This window comes from Mobula hypostoma, chromosome 17 (genome assembly GCF_963921235.1).
Source record: "Mobula hypostoma chromosome 17, sMobHyp1.1, whole genome shotgun sequence".
In the NCBI taxonomy this organism is placed as follows: Eukaryota; Metazoa; Chordata; class Chondrichthyes; order Myliobatiformes; family Myliobatidae; genus Mobula; species Mobula hypostoma.
Window position 1 is genome coordinate 33,927,288 of NC_086113.1, and position 14,146 is coordinate 33,941,433.

General features: G+C 39.3%; 1 protein-coding gene across 1 annotated transcript in view; it reads left to right on the forward strand.

Moving 5' to 3' along the window:
* gmds (GDP-mannose 4,6-dehydratase) overlaps positions 1–14,146 on the forward strand; it is a 668,214-nt gene that overhangs the window by 395,334 nt on the left and 258,734 nt on the right. The window lies entirely within an intron of this gene.

Genomic DNA, 14,146 nt, shown 5'->3' on the forward strand with positions numbered 1-14,146 from the left:
TTTGACTGGATGCCCTTTCTTTCTCTCATAATTTTAAGGGATTCCCCTTAACCTTTGATGCTCCAGAGAAAACAACATAAGTTTGTCCAATCTCCCCTGAATAACTCATTTCCTCCAATACAGGGGAGTATTTGAGTGAATCTCTTCTATACCGTTTCCAAAGCTTCCCTGTCCTTCCTGTAAAAGGGTGAGCAGAATTGCACTCATTACTCCATGTTCAGCCTAACCAAAATCCATATAGCTGCAACATGACTTTGTTACTGCTTGGTCAGGCGATACTAAATACCCTGACCAATTAAAGCAAGCATACCATATACCTTTACCACCCTGTCTACCTTCAGACAACAATGGACTTGCACCACAAGATCCCATTGTATACCAATGCTGTTAATAGTCCTGCCATTAACTGGTTACTTCCTCCTTACATTTGACCTCCCATTTGCTCAGGTTAAACTCCATCTGCCACTTCTCTGCACATACAGGTGTCCCCTGCTTTTCGAATGTTCGCTTTACAAAACCTCACTGTTACGAAAGACCTACCTTAGTACCCTATTTTCGCTTTCAGAAGGTGTTTTCACTGTTACGAAAAAAAAATTCAGCGCGCAATAAAAGGCAGCGCGCCCCGAGCAGCCGCTTTCCCCCGGATTCTCGCCGGCATTGCTTTAACACGTGCCTGTGAGCAGCTGTTTGCAAGATGAGTTCTATGGTATCGGAAAAGCCTGAAAGAGCTCGTAAGGGTGTTACACTTACGGTAAAACTAGACATAATTAAGCGTTTTGATCGTGGTGAACAAGTAAGGACAACGTGAGTTTGGCTTATGGAAGCTGACGAACATGATGTTGAAGAGGTTTTGGCATCCCATCACCAAGAACTGGCAGATGAAGAGCTGATGCAATTGGAAGAAAAAAGGATAACAATCGAAACCGAATGAGTAATGATAAAGTATGACTTTAATTTTGAAAGGGTACGTTGGTTTAGGGGATATTTGCAGGATGGTTTGAGTCCTTGTTAAAGAACTGTGTGATAGAAAAATGCGCGAGGCTGAGCAGTCAAGCAAGCCTTCCACATCAGCCACAGCAGACGACAAACCTCGACCTTCAACGTGGAGGCGGGCAGAGATAGAAGAAGATGAGCTGCCTGCTCTAATGGAAACAGGCGACGAGATGACACCCCAGTGTTCCACCACCCCAACCCCCAGGCCACGGACAGATACTGTACCAATTCACAGAGAATGCAAAGGTAGCCGGGAGGCACACAGCACATCTTTAAGAAAAAAGCTGAAATAAACATGCTAATTAATTAGGTGCTGTCGACATGTAATTGTCGGCCCAGATCAGAGACGACGCAATGGGAAATCGGCACTGATCTGGGCCGACAATTATGGATGGCACCTAATTAATTAGCATGTTTGTTTCAGCTTTTTTCTTAAAGATGTGCTGTGTACCTCCCGGCTACCGCTGGACTCCTGCGTTCTTCGCGGCAATGTATCACTCAGCGGCCTGGAGGGTGGGGGCCACTGCACCACCTAACCTGCGATGACTCAGTCTAACACACCATCATCAGTGTGTTCTGCGCTGTCTTCCCAATTCCAGTAAGTGATACTACACTGTACATACATAATTTCTACTTTATATCGGCTGTGTCTTTTTACGTGTTATTTGGTATGATTTGGCAGCTTCATAGCTTAAAGGTTACTGGAGAGCGCTTGCGCCGTGTTTTTGCCAGCAGTGCTTGCGTGAGATTTTCTGCCGATGGCGCTTGCGTGCAATTTTCGCTACTGAGAACAGTGCAGTAATGATTGTGGAAAAGTATTTCTTCTTTATATAGGCTGTGTATTTATCATATCATTCCTGCTTTTACTATGTGTTACTGTTATTTTAGGTTTTATGTGTTGTTTGGCATGATTTGGTAGGTTATTTTTGGGTCTGTGAACGCTCACAAAATTTTCCCATATAAATAAATGGTAATTGCTTCTTCGCTTTACGACATTTCGGCTTACGAACCATTTCATAGAAACGCTCTACCTTCGGATGGCAGGGGAAACTGGTATCTTTAATTGATGTATAATCCTGCTCTAAGTACTCAACAATGTGTCTACCTGGCCATTGCCTTCCAAACTAGCTTATTGCGACATGGTGTCTCATGCATCTGTAGTTAATTGCAAAAGGGTACACTATTTTCCAAGGATGATTTTACATATTATTTGAATAGGTGAACTTTCACGCTATTTATGCTGTATTTCACCATGGATGGCATGGTCCATCATAAAACAATGGATAAAATCATAAAATCAGATAGGAAACTTTAAATCTTCATTCTCGATGGGTTTTGTTTTTTTTTCCTTTTTTTGTTTAAAAGAGAAAAAAAAACACTACACTATAGAAAAAAAAAATTAAAATGGGACTGGGCAGTCCATTTTGAGGAAATGACCAAAAAAAAAGAAAGACTTTCTGATCAAATCTAAAACTTCAAAAAAAAAGATTGAAAGAGTAATAAATCAAATTAAATGAAAATATTGGATAAAAGGTCGCCAGATTTGCTCAAATTTAAAGGATGTATCAAATGTCTGACTTCTTATTTTCTCTAAACTTAAACAGGACATAATGGAGGAGAACCAATAAAAGACCATAGGTGGATTAGAATCCTTCCACTTCAATAAAATGGCTATCCTAACCAGTAAGGTCGAAAAGGCTATCGTACGTTGAGGGGAAACAGGAACAGGGAAACGTTGAGGGGACATAAATCATACACAGTTTTTTACAGAAAAACACCATTAGAACTACTAAAACATCGATCTTAGTGCAAAGTGGTCATAGTTTTGCCCATAACATTGACTGTTTACTCTTTTTCATAGATGCTGCCTGGCCTGCTGAGTTCCTCCAGCATTTTGTGTGTGTTGCTTGGATTTTCAGCATCTGCAGATTTTTGCTTGATGGTGTTGCTAAACTGTGGGTGATAGGTGTTTTGCCAATAGGTTCCAGAACCCAATGATTAAAGAGAAGTAGCTACTCTTGAATCTGGTGATGTAGAAATCAGAATCAGAATCAGGTTTAACTTACTCCACTGGCACATGTCATGAAATTTGTTGTTATGCGGCAGCAGTACAATGCAATACATAATAAAAACTAAGTTACAATAAGAAAGGTACTGTATATGTTAAAAAGTTAAATTAAATAAGTAGTTCAGAAAGAGAAAAAAAGTAATGAAGTAATGTTCCTGGTTTCAATTTTCATTCAGAAATCATTTGTCAGAGGGAAGAAGCTTTTCTTAAATCATTTAGTGTGTGCCTTCAGGCTCCTGTACTACTCCCTGATGGTAGCACTGAGAAGGAGTGTGTCCTGGGTGATGGTGCTCCTTAATGATGGATGCTGCCTTTTAGAGCCATCGCTCCTTGAAGATGTCCTGGGTGCTGGGGAGGCAAGTGCCCATGACGAAGATGACTGAGTTTACAACTTCTGCAGCTTATTTTAATACTGTGCAGTGACCCCCCCCCCCCGCCACCAGATTGGACCGTGATGCAGCGAGTTAGAATGCTGTACACGGTACATCTATAGAAATTTGCGAGTGTCTTTGATGACGTACCAAATCTCCTAAACTCCTAATGAAATATAGCCGCTTTTGTGCCTTCTTTAGAACTGCATCGAAAGGTTGGGCCGAGGATAGATCCTCAGAGATGTTGATACCCAGGAACTTGAAATTGCTCAGACTTTCCACTTCTGATCCCTCGATGGGGACTAGTGTGTGTTCCCTCATCTTACCCTTTCTGAACTCTACGATCAATTCTTTAGTCTTATTTATGTTGAGTGCACGGGTGTTGCTGCAACACGACTCAACCAGTTGATCTTCCTCACTCCTGTATGCCCTCTCGTCACTATCAGTCTTTAGTACTTCCTGCTTGATAGTAGCTATGAAAAGATGACATGACCCAGATAGTGGGACTCTTTGATAATAGAGGTTGCCTTCCTGAGGCAGCACCTCCTGGAGATACTACCAATTATGGGAACGGATATGCCTGTAACATATCAGCAGAGTCCAATACTCTTTGCAGCTCTTACATTCCTGCACATTCGAATTGACGTACCAGACCACAGCACAACCAGTCAGAATGCATTCAACAGTGAATTGTTAGAAGTTTCTTAGAGTATTTAAATGACAAGTGGAAACTCTCTAACCTCTAAAGAAAGTAAAGTCACTAGCACAATTTCCATACAATGCGACCATAAACAAATGGGAAGTACAAACTCAGGGGTTCTGGGATGGAGTGGTGCAACAGTACATGGACTATGTTGATATTGAATGGAGAAACACTTTAACTTGCTATCCATTAAGAATTGGAAAAAAAATGGAAACCTGTCAAAGTTGAAGTTTAAAAAAAAGTAAAACAAAAAGGAAAACAGCTCGTACTAAGACAGAGATTGGTGAGAGGGGCGGTGGAAGCAAGGGAAAATAAGATAACATCTGAACTGCTAAAATTTGAGAGGCTAGAATATCCATTTTTGGTATAAACTGTAAGTCCATTATTAGTAATTACAGTGAATGATCAGTGCCATCCAGTGGAAACGCTGAACCAAAATGTTTTAAATTTTTAGTAAAAAATAACTGCAGGAATGAATCTCAACTACTTCAAGTGTTATTTTACCAAGTCAGAGCAATTAGTTGGTGTGTCATTAATTATTTGGCATTAACCGTTTTCATACTATGAAAGGAATATGTGTACTGTATTCTCTTCCTGCAAAGTACTTAATTGTAGTTAACAATTAGCAAGTTCTTAAAAATGATGGAAGTGCTAAAGGCAAGACGATGACTATATGAAACAGATCACAAAGTTGAAAAACATGTACCTGAAGGCTCTTAAGATGTGTGTCTCACAGCATTTTCTTCAATCTCTCCTTGTGTTAGTTACTAGGTGAAGCGTGAGCTTGCAGTTGTTTCGAACCAGTTTACCCATTATATTTCTAGAGAACCATTACTCAACAGAATTTAATTTTTTGAAGGAGTGTTTAATAAGAAGTTTAGCTATTGAACAGCCCATAAAGCAGCCTAGCAGGACACTTGGGATCAAATCTGGACCTTTATAGTTACTTGAGAAAATGGGAGAACACTTTTGGGGCTAGAAGAAGATTGCAGGGGGAATTTGTTGACTGTAAAAATAATGTGTATAAGTTTTCAGAGAAATGAAACAGCAATAGTAGACTGCAGTGTTATCCAGAGTGAGATTTTATGATCTGGCAGCTAATAAAAATAAGTCTGCAAGCAGTGAGTGTGTTTTGCAAATCATATACAACATTGACAATAGTAAGGTTCAGCATCTAGACTATGAAGTGTTTTGACCTGAAATGTTATCCTTAGATTTATGATAATGAAGTGTTGTTACTTGAATGCTGCTTTTAAAGTAGCTTGACCTCAATTTCTGTTGATAAAAACATCGTAAATAATTGGTCACCACAGAAATAAAAAGCGGTCGAATTGCCGTTCAGCACATTTCTTCAGATAATTTTTAATGGCTTATTTAGTGTTAACTTTCCATAATCAGTGATCAATATACAGCAGTAATACCCTTATTCTATTTAACTAGTTTTCACAGTAACTTTCCACCAAATTACCATTTAATATCTTTTCTTCCTTCCATTTATGTAACCTTTTCAACTGAATATATTAACCTCTCCAAGGATAAAGTAGAATGATAATAGATAATATTTAATAACAAACAAGATAAAATCTGCAGAAATTCTGCAGTGTTGCTAATATTTAATCAAGTACTTTGATCCTTCTTGGATGTTTCAAATTTGAAGTCTCAATAGAATGGGTTGGTAATGAAAATAAATTGCTGGTAGACTACAGTTTATTGTTGCCAGGTCAGCCAGAGTACATAGACCCTATAAGTTGTTTCCTAATGAATGGAAGTTATTGAGCTGAAACTTGCTAATGATAGAGGTACAGCTCAGTTGAGCGTGTGGGGTGGATTGGTTTGACAGGGTTGTGCTGTTTAGTTCCTGATGAGACAGCAACGCTCTCTGATTAATTTTCAAAAACAGGATGGAATGCAACTGAGCCACACTTGTGGGATACAACCAAACTCCATTCTCGATGGGATGTTTGTCCACTTGAAATAAGTTGGCAGGTGTGAGGTATATTTAAATGTTCGTCTTTTTTTAAAGGAAAAGATAACATGTTCATAATCAAAAAATATAGTTACATTTTTTTGCTGGTCATGATACATGATGGCAATTGAGGTTATAATACATGATGGCAATTTGAGTTACCAAAATTATAAAGACCAAGGGTTCAGTGTTTAGCCTATTAATGCTCTGAATTTGTTTTAACTTGTATACGAGGTGGAAAGAAGATATTTTTCTAAGCTGTGTATAGAGTCATAGACTCACAAATAGGTTGTGGATGTAAATACAGGTTGAGTACCTTTATCCAAAATTTCAAAATCCAAAAACCTCCAAAATCCAAAATTTTTTTGAGTGCTGACACGTCATCACAAATAGAAATTTCCACAAAGTGCTGGGAAGGTTCCAGGTAATGCACGGGTCCCTGCAGACCACAGACAATTCCTGAGCAGCGACAGCAAATATGTAATGAACAGAAGGTAATGAAAAATAGAAAAAAGTGCGTAAACTGAAAAATGAACATCTCAATCATGTATTGAAAGAGTGGATTCATCGGTATCAGAGTGAACATATGCCGCTTAATGGTATGTCGATCATGAAACCAACAAAAATCCATCATCACGAACTGAAAATTCAAGGTAATGTATACATCCAGCAGGTTGGTTGCAGGCATGGCATTAAATGTTTAAAGATTTGTGGTGATAAAGTGTCAATAGGCAATAGACAATTGGTGCAGGAGTAGGCTATTCAGCCCTTCTAGCCAGCACCGCCATTCACTGTGATCATGGCTGATCATCCACAATCAGTACCCCGTTCCTGCCTTCTCCTCATATCCCTGGACTCCGCAATCATTAAGAGCTCTATCTAACTCTTTCTTGAAAGCTCCAGAGAATTGGCCTCCACTGCCTTCTGAGGCAGAGCATTCCACGGATCCACAACTCTCTGGGTGAAAATGTTTTTCCTCAACTCCGTTCTAAATGGCCTACCCCTTATTCTCAAATTGTGTCCTCTGGTTCTGCACTCCCCCAACATTGGGAACATGTTTCCTGCCTCTAGCGTGTCCCTTAATAATCTTACATATTTCAATCGGATCCCCTCTCATCCTTCTAAATTCCAGTGCATACAAGCCCAGTCGCTCCAATCTTTCAACATATGACAGTCCCGCCATCCCGGGAATTAACCTTGTGAACCTCCGCTGCACTCCCTCAGTAGCAAGAATGTCCTTCGTCAAATTTGGAGACCAATACTGTACACAATACTCCAGGTGTGGTCTCACCAGGGCCCTGTACAACTGCAGAAGGACTTCTTTGCTCCAATACTCAACTCCCCTTGTTATGAAGGCCAACATGCCATTAGCTTTCTTCACTGCCTGCTGTACTTGCATGCTTACTTTCAGTGACGGATGAACAAGGACACCTAGATCTCATTGTACTTTCCCTTTTCCTAACTTGACACCATTCAAATAGTAATCTGCCTTCCTGTTCTTGCCACCAAAGTGGTAACCTCACATTTATCCATATTAAACTGCACTTGCCATGCATCTGCCCACTCACCCAACCTGTCCAAGTCATCCTGCATTATCTCAACATCCTCTGCACATTTCACACTGCCACCCAGCTTCGTGTCATCTGAAAATTTACTAATGTTAATTTTAATCCCTTCATTTAAATCATTAATGTATATTGTAAATAGCTGCGGTCCCAGCACCAAGCCTTGTGTCACCGCCTGCCATTCTGAAAGGGACCCGTTAATCCCTACTCTTTGCTTCCTGTCTGCCAACCAATTTTCTATCCATGTCTGTACCCTACCCCAACACCATGTGCTCTAATTTTGTCTGCTAATCTCCTATGTGGGACCTTATCAAAGGCTTTCTGAAAGTCCAGGTACACTACATCCGCTGGTTCTCCCTTTTCTGTTTTCATAGTTACATCCTCAAAAAATTCCAGAAGGTTAGTCAAGCATGATTTCCCCTTCGTAAATCCATGCTGACTCAGACCGATCCTGTTACTGCTATCCAAATGTGCCGCTATTTCATCCTTTATATTTGACTCCAGCATCTTCCCCACCACTGATGTCAGGTTAACTGGTCTATAATTCCCTGTTTTCTCTCTCCCTCCTTTCTTAAAAAGTGGGATAACATAAACTACCCTCCAGTCCTCAGGAACTGATCCTGGATCTTTCAAACATTGGAAAATAATTACCAATGTGTCCACGATTTCTAGAGCCACCTCCTTAAGTACCCTGAGGTGCAGACCATCAGGCCCTGGGGATTTATCAGCCTTCAGTTCCATCAGTCTATCCAACACCAGTATCTGCTGATCATGAAGCAGCAGAGGAATTCATTGATAAGTTTGCCAAGATCATCACTGATGAAGATCTAACAGGCTGACAGCTGCTTCAGTACGTATGTGTGAAGAACAAGTGTAAGAAAGGGCTGCTTATCAGTAGCACATAAAATCTGAATCATGAATGGTGGTAATCCCAAATATCCACTGACTGTCCAGCGGGGCTGCTGTGATAGTGATAGCTTACCTTTCTAATGGTTCAATGTACACATTGTTGTTTTATGCACAAAATTATTAAAAATATCATATAAAACTACCTTCAGGTTATGTGTATAAGTTGTACATGTAACATCAATGGATTTCATGTTTAGGCTTGGGTCCCAACCCCAAGGTATTTCATTATATATATAAAAATATGTTTGTGTGTGTGCGTGTGTGTGTGTGTGTGTGTATAGATATATATATATACACACACACATATATACATACATATACACACACACACACATATATATATATATACGCGCACGAGGGGTGATTGATAAGTTTGTGGCCTAAGGTAGAAGGAGTCAATTTTAGAAAACCTAGCACATTTATTTTTCAACATAGTCCCCTCCTACATTTACATACTTAGTCCAGCGGTCGATGAGCATACGGATCATTCGAGAAAGAGTTGAACTGCATGTGCATGTAACGAGAGCTGTATAACTCATCTCCTTCTACCTTAGGCCACGAACGTATCAATCACACCTGCTGTGGACACTTTCTGGAGGTCCAAGATCCGTATGCTCCACAACCGCTGGACTAAGTGTGTAAATGTAGGAGGGGACTTTGTTGAAAAATAAATGTGCTAGGTTTTCTAAAATTGATTCCTTCTACCTTAGGCTATGAACTTAGTCAATCACCCCGTGTGTGTGTGTGTGTGTGTTTATATATATATATATACACACACACACACGCAAACATACATACATATACACACATCAAATATTCTAAAATCTGAAATCCGAAACACTTGCAGCCTTAAGTATTTTGGACAAGAGTGTTCAACCTATATAAGGTTATTTTGATATATTTTTAAGTGTAAAGTTAATATGAGTAAAATATATAGTCCACTTCTTTCATACCTGGAACTAATCATAAAATTGTGAATGATCTATCTACAGAATCTTTGGGTCCTTTGAGAAATTCTTCTATCTTTGTGTCATAAAGCTTTATGAAACAAATGTAATGTAGCACAAATTTTGCTTTAGCAGTCTTTCATTTAAAAACCTATATTTTTTCTCTGTGAAGCCATGTGATACAGTTGTCCATAACAACATTTACACAATCATATGAGACTCAGCTTGATTTATTTCCAGTTTGTGTGATTGGGACAACCATATTTACCTTGTGTTCCTGTTCGGTAGAAGCTGCCACGTGTACTCCTTCACCATACAACTATTATCTTTTTAATGTTTCCTTTTACACAATGGAATATCTTACAGATACGTCTGTGATTTCATATACTGCTCATATGACTCATATACTGCTCATCAATAGAACAAAAAATGGCATTGTCAACTTGGAGCCATCGGCAAAAATCACCTCTTTACTTAATATGCCCTCTTATATGGTGCTAAGAATTGATGACAGGCAGCATTCTGAAAGACTGTCCCAGTGTAATTGTTGCATTTGCCCATCAGTTCAATCTTGAATACAAAAAGAGCAAAGAGAAAATTGGAGAGGCAAAGAAAGCATTTAATCATGCTCTGGACTATCTGGAAAGCTTGATGAAGAGCAAGTTGTTATTTCTCTCAGTTATCACAAAACAAATTGTGACAGCTCCACAACTAACTATTAATAGCATTCAGCTTTAGAAAGTGTTTCATAAGTTACAGCCAAAGATCGGGATCCAAAACTTCTACTACCAAGAAAGACAAGACAACTGAAGCATGTGTATTGGTCCATTCTCATAACACCCTGACTTAGAAATGTATTACCAGATCTTCAGTGTTACTGGGATTAAATTCTAGAGAACCAACCTTACTTACCCCCCACTTCAATGGTTGTTAATTTATATTTTTTTCATTTATTGACTCTTGTTTTAATTTGACGTGTAATAACACTAAAAGTATCACAACATTAGGTTTGCAGTGGCTGTGTCAAAGCACAAAGTAAATTTATTATCAAAGTACATATACAGCCCTGAGATTCATTTTCTTGCAGGCATACATAATAAATCCAATAGCCACACCAACTGGGTGTACAACCAACATGCAAAAAGACAATAAACTGTGCAAATACAAAAAGAAAATAATACTGTTAAATTAGCAATAAATATTGAAAACATCAGATGAAGAGTCCTTGAAAGTGAGTGCATAGGTTGTGTGAACATTTGTGATTGGGACAAGTGTAATTGAGTGGAATTATTCCCCTGATTCAAGAGCCTACTGGTTGAGGGGTAATAACCGTTCCTGAACCTACTGGTGTGAATCCTGATGCTTCTCTACCTTCTTCCTGATGGTAGCAGAGAGTAAAGAACAAAGAACATGACCTGGGTGGTGAGGGTCTTTGATGATGGATGCTGCTTTCCTGCAACAACGCTTTGTGTCGATGTGCTTAATGATGGGGAGTGCTTAACCCATGATGGACTGGGTGGTATTCACTACTTTTTGCAGGATTTTTCACTCAAGAGTATTGGTGCTTCCATACCAGTCTTTAATTTAGCCAGTCAGTATACTCTCCACTACATATCTATAGAAGTTTGTAAAAGTTTTAACTGACATGCCAAATCTTCACAAACTCCTGATGAAGTAGAGGCACTGCTGTGCTTTCGATATAATTGCACTAATGTACTGGACCCTGGATAGGTTCTTTGAAATGATAACACCAAGGTATTTAAAGTTGCTGACCCTTTCCACAATTAACCCCCTGATGAGGGTGGCTCATGGACTTCTGGGTTCCTCCTCCTGAAGTCAATAATCAGCTCCTTGGTTTTGTCGTCATTGGGTAAGAAGTTGTTGTTATGGCACCACTCACCCAGATTTTCAATCTCTTCTGTAGTCTGATTGGCCACCACCTTAGATTTGGCCTATGACAATGCTGTTGTCAGCAAACTTAAATATGGCATTGGAATTGTGCTTAGCCACACAGTCATAAGTGCAAAGCAAGTAGAGCAGCCTCATGGTGCACCTGTGCTGGTAGAGATCGTGCAGGAGATGTCGTGGCCAATTTGAACTGACTGGGGTCTGCAAGTGAGGAAATCAAGGATCCAATTGCATCGGGAGGTATTGAGGCCAAGGTCTTGAAGTTTATTGATTAGTTTTGAGGGGATGATAATGGACAATGCCAAGCTGTAATCGATAAAGAGCATTCTCCATTTGACCACTCATCCATTCAATGCTACTCCACAGTAGCTCTGCATCAAAAATACAGAGATCTTAAAATAAATGCATTACCAAATGAGAAGCTAAGATGATTCTACATGCATGGACGTTGGGATATGATGGCAATGTCGATGGCATCACATTACACAGTTTTTCTTTGAAACCCATTTCCCTGAATTAGAGTTATAATCTAATGTACTTGGGAGAGCTACTGAGTGTGTAAGAGTGCTTGATTTCCTCACAGGCCCTCAACAGTTGTGATGCAGAACCTCACATCTTAAATCCCAATGAGCAATTTTTTTTAATAAGGTCTTTATTTTTCTATTTGTGTCAGATTAGCTTTGATTGTAAAGGCCAGCATGTTACCTGCTAATAAATTGTCTACAGGACAAGATACCATGTTTCTGTTCTGCTATTCCTGTGGTAACAGATTTGTTTTATTTCAGTTTGGCATTAGATATTTTTAGAGTTCTATGTGGGGAATTGTGACTACAGCTTTATGTCATGGCTTTTCAGTAGTCTTCTGCGCTTAGCTGCAGCTTTTCTTTCTTGTATAGTTGCAAATAGACAAATTGTACTTATAAAGTGAATACAGCTTCCTGGAAAACTGAATCAACAAAATCCCACCAATGCTCTTTCCCTCACCATAATATCAAACTATTCAGGCCGATGCAGACATTTACGCAATTCCAAGAAGTTTCATTCTTTTCCCAATCATTGATAAGTTATTACTTGAAGAGTTTCCAAAAACTGAATTGCTATTAATAGACAGTTGTGATGTTGCCACACTCAGAAATGAGTGTTTCAGTCTCTTAATGATGAAAGGAAGGTCAAAAGATGGATGTTACATCTCTTGAAGTTGCTTGGGAATGAACCGTGAGAAAGGAGAGTGGGCATTGATAGAGATGGAAGAGTGAAACCCCACTGGAATCTTAAAAAAGTGGGGGGGGGGAGATTTATCTGGTAACTGTACCGTCTTGAAGGTGTTGCAAACTCCTCTTCAAAGAAGATGTTGAAGAGGAATGTGAGAACAAGTGGAACCCTAACCTTGTTCTAAATGGGATAAAAGTGCAGGAAATAACAAGAAAGTTGTCGGCTTAATGAGGGTGACCCACAGTTGGGCAAGCAAAGAGACGTGCTGGAAGCATTAGGGTAGAAGATGTGGTCTCAAGAGCAAATGTGCTATAGGTGAAGAAACAGGGAAAATGGAATGGATTTCTTATACGAAGTAGGATGAGAGGAAATGGAGTTAGTGTAGCTTTGGGAGGGTGAGGGATCATAATGAAAAACTTTGACCTATGATTAGGCTTGGGACATAGTTTTGCAATGTTGATAGTTTTCATAGGAAATCCAAGGCTAGTGCTTGTTTTAGCCAAGTCTCAGTTACCTTGCAGAGAGCTTGCCATTCTCCAGGATGGTCTGAGCCCATAAAATGGACTTCCTGGTTACAAGACAATGTGCTTCACTCAATGAAATCCGGGCCATCAGGACAGAAAGTCCAGTCATTGAAGATGATTTTAAAAAGCATTTTAAGGACAATTAGGAAGGAGATTCCATTGCTCTGAACCAGGCAGTCTGAAAGCACCATTGGCAAAAGGATTAGAATCAGTGATACAGGATGCGTCAGAAGTGGAGAAGTCAGAAATCTCTAAGGGTATTAGAGACGGGGGAAGCTATAGATAAAGACCTTGGAATGATTTGAAACAATGTATGGAAAATTTAATATTTTGGTTTGCTGAACAGAATGCCAAGTTTGAGACTCCATTTGCTAAAAGCATGATGGGATTAGAATAGAGTGAATGAATGGGAAGTGCTTATTGGAAATAGAGGGCCAGGGCACACAGATTGAGAACAATGAACAAAGATAGGGATACTAGGGAAAAGCTACTTTAATACAGATGCTGGTTCATAATGTGAAACTCCTTAGTTAGAGCTTTATTGTCATTGCTCAGGACAGCAAAATTGCAGTGTTATCACATTCAGTGCAAAACAGCATACTGGCAATTCAAAGTGCAAAGTAGATTAATTATCAAAGCTCATATATGTCACCATATACAACCCTAAGGTTCATTTTTCTGTAGACATACTCAATAATTCCATAATAGAATAATAACAATAACAGAATCAATGAAAGACCGTACCAACTTGGACATCGAACCTGTGTGCAAAAAACAACAATCTGAAAATACAAAATAAAGAAATAATAATATTAAATAAACAAGCAATAAATATCGATAATATGAGATGGAGACTCCTTGAAAGTGAGTCCATAGATTGTGGGAACATTTCAATGATACGGCAACTGAATTTGAGTGAAGTTATCCCTTTTGGTTTAAGAGCCTGATGGTTGAGGGATAATAACTTCCTGAATCTGGTG